Below are 6,098 nucleotides of genomic sequence, written 5' to 3' on the forward strand. Positions count from 1 at the left end.
TCAGTCTCCACGTTTCTTCCCTATAGGTTAGTACCGGTAATATGCAGCTGTTATATACTTTCTTCTTTATGAATATTATTAAAGTGGGTTTAATTATCTGGGAATGTCTGCCAAATGCACTTCACCCCATTCTTTTCTTGCTGGTTATTTCACTCTCGTGGCCCGGATCTGCGGTCGCTACCTGCCCTAAGCAGGTGCATTCCCTTACCGCTTCTAGCGCTTTGCTGCCTGTCGTAGACTGCTGTTCCCTTCTGAGAGCGTTGAACATTGCTCTGGATTTCTTCATATTATTTTCAGACCCACCGTTCTGCTTTGTCTCTCTAGGTAGGTCCTCGATCATGCTTTGATAATCGGCCCCTGAGTCACTTCGCATATCAACGCCATGAGCAATTCGAAGGCTCCAAAATATTCTCCAATAGCTTTTATCGCAAACTGTTCCCACTTCAGTTCTCTGAACACCTCCTGTAAACACGCGGTGAATAGGACTAGAGCCCTAGCGCCCTTCATGATCTGTATGTTGTTACTTTTCGTGTGAAAGACTATGACCGCTCTGATCGCTCTGAGACTATGATCGCTATAGCAGTTTTCCAGTATCTTATCATATGCTTTATCCTTGTTACGGAATACTTTCATGGCAGCTGGGGTTTCATCTGTGTCCAATTCCTTCATGTTATGTATGAAAGCCGTAGAAGAGGTCGGCTACATTCTGCGCGCTTCTCTTTCGCCTGATTGATGGTGAGAACATGATGTATTGTCGAGTAGTCTTTCCAAAAGCCATCTTAGTCTGGGCAGCGAGCGGAAACTGACTACGTGACGTCCGCACTGGGGTCTCTCGCTTCTGCGCGTAGCCGTGGCCGTTCAACCAATCAGGCTTCGTCTCCAATGGGCTGCGCATATCTTGGTCTTCCTAAAATGGCGGGATGATTCTGCCAGTGATCTCTACAGCCTTCGGCTGTACGACAACCTATCGCGACCAAAGCCACCTCAGATCACTTTCACTGTTTTCTGTCCTTGTATATACTTTTACAATATCTTTGCAGCTACACTGCTTTGCCTTACTTTCTTTATATCTCTACTATCTTGCGGGACTTCGAATTTAAGGCCAATGTCCTGATAAACTTCACACAATGGTTACAACTCTAAGTTAGTCCCAGCTATATCTCAACACCGCCACTCAAGAGGTTACGTGGTCGGTGGTCGCGTTATGTGCGGCAACTATACCGATCCCCATTCCCTGCGTGTGACATTTCTCCGAGTCAGGTCGTTGTGGTCTCACACGTGTAGGTGTCACGTAACCCCGTTCAGCGCAGTAATTCAGCTGTCGCTCAAAATCGTTGTACAGAGCTGTAATCGTCCTCGCAGGATGTTTGTGGATGCGTCTTCATTTGTTGTGACACTTTTTCCGCTTGCTTTCCTTCACTTTTCAGCCTTGCTACGAGGACAAACCTGGAGAGAGGACAGAAAATGCAAATGCATGTCCTCATCCGTGCTATTGCGACCCTGGCTATGATAGTGGCCGTTATTATGGACCTGGAAATTGCAAGACATTATAGTCCACTGCACTGGAGTCCACTGTAGGAGAATAAATGAATCTCAGGGCACATAATAAAGAAATAGTGTTTCAGAATTAAACGCTTCTGGGCCGCATCACGAGGGTCTCGCAGAGCCCTCTGGTGCATGAATACACAAAAATGTTTTTTTTTTCCTTCAATTGATTGTAATGAAGAACGTGTTACAAGGCGTTGCGTCGCGAAAAATGAACATTACAGTCCAGATCCAGACCAGTGGCAGCGATCAGTCCAAGGTACACACGATCCTCGGAGCGGAGGTTCCGGAGACGAAGGCCTACGTCTTCCCCAGGAGAAAAGGCGCAATCCTGGCGGTGTAGGGTGATGTGACGACGGCGGGGTCGTAGTGGAAAGTAGAGAGTGATTTTCTGCATATATGGGAATTAATTGCGCTATCACGTCGTACCCTTAAGGCGAAGTTTAAGAGTCCCCTCAAATTTTTCTGGATGTGGAAGAGCGACTGGCCTGTGACCGTTTTCTTTTTGGCCTTCGCGACACCAAGTTGTGGGATAGGCTGTGCCGCAAAGCGAAGCTTACACTGGAACAGGCGCTTATTAAAGTACACCGGGCAGAAGACGCCAAAAAAGAGAAGAGGTTTCTGTTAGGGTGTGTGCCAGAAGGAATAACAGAACTAGACATGAGAAACATCTTTGCAGCGAGGGTTGGGCAGAAACGCCAACCGCAGCACGTGCGTAACGCTGCTACCACAGGCGCTTCCACAGTCAACCCTGGGTTTGTGGGTTCTGCGGACGCTCTCCTCATCTGCACTCAGATTGCCTGGCACGTCGTGCAAGTTGCAACAAGTGCGGAAAGAAATTAGGGGAACGCTTAAGCTTCGTGTGACCAGCAGAAGCGACAGAGCCTTCGCCCCCTTTTTCCTCTTTTTATTCCTTTTCTTAAGTTGCAGTCCCAATTATGGATTATAATTACCGATTGCCAATAACTAATCATCGATTACCAATCACTAGTACCGATTACCAATCCACAATCGCATTACCGATCACGTCCATCGATTACAATCCCGATTATCGATCACATTACCGATTAGCAGTCACCAATCACAATTATCGATTACCAATCACCAGCGACTATTTTAGGTTACACCGCACGGAATACTGCGTCACACATACAAATAAACTCCATTTGTTTCAGTACAATGAAGCTCCATAACACAACCTTTTCATTCTGCGGAATTTTTTGTGCCTAATTAGCATATGTATACGTAAAGGTTAGATTAGTTTCTTCTATAACATTGAAGGTGCCCCACTGTCCTAGTCGGTGTAATGACGACGTCTTGCCACAGCTGAACTAGAGGAGAGGTAAACTGATTCTTTATAAATAGGATTTCACATATTTACAACCCGCCGCGGTGGCTCAGTGGCATTTTCTTTTTGCTTTCTTCGTCAAGCCATAGAGAAAGATATTGGTAAAGAGCGGACACTCGGCGAAATCTGGCCCCAGGAAATGACGCGCAATCCTCCTCCTCCACTAGATAATCTTCCAACTCCAGGATGGCGCCACCAGTCTCTAAACGCGCGCGCGCGCGCGGGCGGGTAGCCGGCGCGGCGGCTCAGACCCATCCAAGTGGCAGACAACGGAGCATCGTGGGGGCTGTTTCGTGCGCGTGAAAGCGTGCGGCGTATTTGTTCGTGCGTGCAGACCGCAATTTTTTTCGTCTCTCTTGCCCTTCGACGCAGAACTCCTCCTGTTTATGACGGCGGCAAGGTGAGAAATGTTTATTTGTGGAAGTACGCTGTATTGCATGCAATTTAGGCGGCCGCGCCGGCCGCCGTTGCCTGTCTGCAGTTCGTGAAGCGGCGCGCTTGCTCTGTGGCCAGCCGGCTGTTGTTCACGGCATTCTTGCAGTTTGTGACAACGTCAAGGAAGGAATGTTTTGTTTTTGCAAAAGTACGCTACATTTCAAGCACTTTATGCAAAATTACGCTGCATTTCGAGCACTCTAGCTTAGTACGCCGGCGCAGTTGTGAAGGGCGCGCGCACGCTGTGTCATGCCACGCCGTGGCGGGAGCGGCGGGAGGAATGATGCTGCATGATGCAGCCTCGCCGGTCGGTGCGTAGAAACAAAAAAAAAAAAAACCTGCCCACGGCCTGTGGCCCGACGCGCTGTGCCTAGCGGTTAGTTTTGCTTGGTTTCGCGCTTTCTCGGGACGTCACGTTTTTGTATGGCCCCCGACAATATGTAACTTCTTATGGGTGACATTTGTCGGTGTAAGGTTAAAATGTACTTTTTTGAAAGTGGGCGAACGGCGAAGACGACCGTTCCCGCGCAGCAAGTACGGGACCGTAGTTTTCAAGACTGGTGGAAAAAAAGATGACGCACGAAAAGCTCAAAAACCTTACTCTTGTAGTACGTATGTATGTATGTATGTAGTACGTGTGAAAGAGTCCGTTATCTGCGCTCGTGGAAACGCACATTTCACCCGTGCATTGACAACACAGGAATGCGCTTTTGAAAACCGGCAAAAAAAGGCAACTCGTCGGGCTTTCTAAACTCTAAAGAGCTTGAAAACCAAGAACTGTTGCGCCGATAGTTTAATTTTATATGCTTCTTAAAACATACGTTGCACCCGTGTATTTCTCAGTGCTCCTAACACATTGTGTACTTCTGGTTCGTAGTCCGTGTTGTGGCCGTCTTTGTACGAAATATTCTCGAACAAACCGCGTACTCTGCTGTCCACCTAGGTTTTAGAAGGTAGACAATAACGTCGGGGAATGTAGAAATGCTTGCAAAAAGCTGATTGGTATCTGCCGTGTAGTACGGTATGTGTATTGTACTTTGCGCAACGACGTTCAGCACGCGAGTTTCGCAAAAACATGTTTACTCCGCTCGTAATTTCGTTCCCTCGCCGCTTTAGCACCTTTTCACTGTTTACAGAGTTACAATATAAGGTGACTGAGAATGACCATACTTGCGAATTTTTCAGGTGATGCCACCCGTCGGCAACACCTGCTGTGTGCCGTGGTGCCGCAACAGGATCACCTTGAGCAGGAGGCCAGGAACCATCTTCCGCATCCCACGGCTTTGTTTATGTTGCACAAAATAAATGTTCTCATTTCACTCAAAACCTGGTGTCTTTTGTGGAGTGCTAATATTTGGCAAAGGCTGTGATGCAGCTGCGTTCATGGCTGGTCAAAAGCACTCGAAATCTATTTAATTATACGCTGCCAACGGCGCAGCGGGGCGCGGCGTATGCTAACATTCAAACCGCGCGCCCCTGAAACCGGAACCGGAAGTCGTCCCAGGCAGCGAGGCGCAGCGCATGCAGCCATTCAAACTGCGCGCGTTGAAACCGAAACCGGATGTTATGAGACTCCGCCCGCTTGGTGCGCTGCAGTCAAATGGGCCGCTGGGCCCTATGGGAGTGTCCGCTCTTTACCAATATCTTTCTCTATGGTCAAGCCGTGGCATTGCACCAAGAAACTGATGCGTAAAGGCTACTGCGTCTACAGGAGTCGATGAAAAAAGCCTCTGGTAGTATTCATTAAAGGCTTCTTTGATGTGGTCAGTGTCTGCCGATAAGATACCCCCCCATTCTATTTTATCGATGTGATTTCTTTCAGCGCACGCTTTTTCTAGACCAAGAGCACGTTTCGATGGCGCTTCGCCAGCCCCTGTGTCTTCCGCCCTTGCCCTCACTAGTGCTCCGCGATAACGCCGTTCTTCCATAAGCTCTATCTTTTGTTTTGTTTTCCTGACATCTTCTATCCATTTCCCAGGCTCTTTGCATTCCTGCTTCATCAGCGTTTGAAGCAGTGCCCTTAGCTCAGCTTCGGCTTGTTTTTCCTTATAGCGCACCGTGTGCCAAGTGAAGCTGCGGCGATTGCTGCCGGAGTTTTTGTGGTATCCACAGAAGAGCTCTCTGGTGGAACTTTTGGTTACTACAAAGAGATTGTAGCAGGCGTTCGGTTTCTTTCGGCACGTTTTTCCACCGATTATTTATGGAAAAGTAAAAGGAAAAAGTTGTGCAATAATCTTTGTGATATTGTTTTCCCAGAGCCCATGTACAGGGCCTTGTACAGTGGAGGCCCGGGAGGGGATGTTTTAAAAAGGGTGAAGAAAATGCTGGTGCCACCAGGAGTAAAGACTTTCTTTTTTAAGTTACACACCGGGACGTTACCAGTTAAAAAGTTTCTAGAGGGAAAGGATTTCTTTTTACCGTGGGGATCGAACTGCTTAATTTGTAAACAGCCTGAAACAATAGACCATGTTTTTTTGCATTGCTGGGAAGGGGTTTATTTGTGGGACGTGTTACAAAGGACCATAAAGAAAGAGCTACCACTTGACTCGCACGGAATTCGCTATTTAAGCACTGATAATGAGGATGGGGCACCTTTTGATCTCATAATGCTCTTGGGCCTCCACTGTATATGGCGCTCCAGAATGGCAGGCTACCATTGTGACAAAGACGCACGACCGGCCCGAATTTATTTTCGGGAAAGCATGGACTGGTTTCTTGCAATCCAAAAAGCAGCTGCGGAGCCTCCCGAGTGGCTCTCAAGACTAGAGCC

The 6,098-nt window shown here is 47.9% G+C and overlaps 1 long non-coding RNA gene across 1 annotated transcript; it reads left to right on the top strand.

Moving 5' to 3' along the window:
* Window positions 1-3,000: 3,000 nt before the first annotated feature.
* Window positions 3,001-4,654, top strand: LOC149364075 (uncharacterized). Its single transcript, XR_016288596.1, has 2 exons — window positions 3,001-3,293; window positions 4,514-4,654. It is a non-coding gene; the product is annotated as an uncharacterized LOC149364075 (long non-coding RNA).
* The last annotated feature ends 1,444 nt before the right edge of the window (window positions 4,655-6,098 follow it).

Source organism: Amblyomma mixtum, chromosome 2, assembly GCF_055824585.1.
Source record: "Amblyomma mixtum isolate Tamu chromosome 2, ASM5582458v1, whole genome shotgun sequence".
NCBI lineage: Eukaryota > Metazoa > Arthropoda > Arachnida > Ixodida > Ixodidae > Amblyomma > Amblyomma mixtum.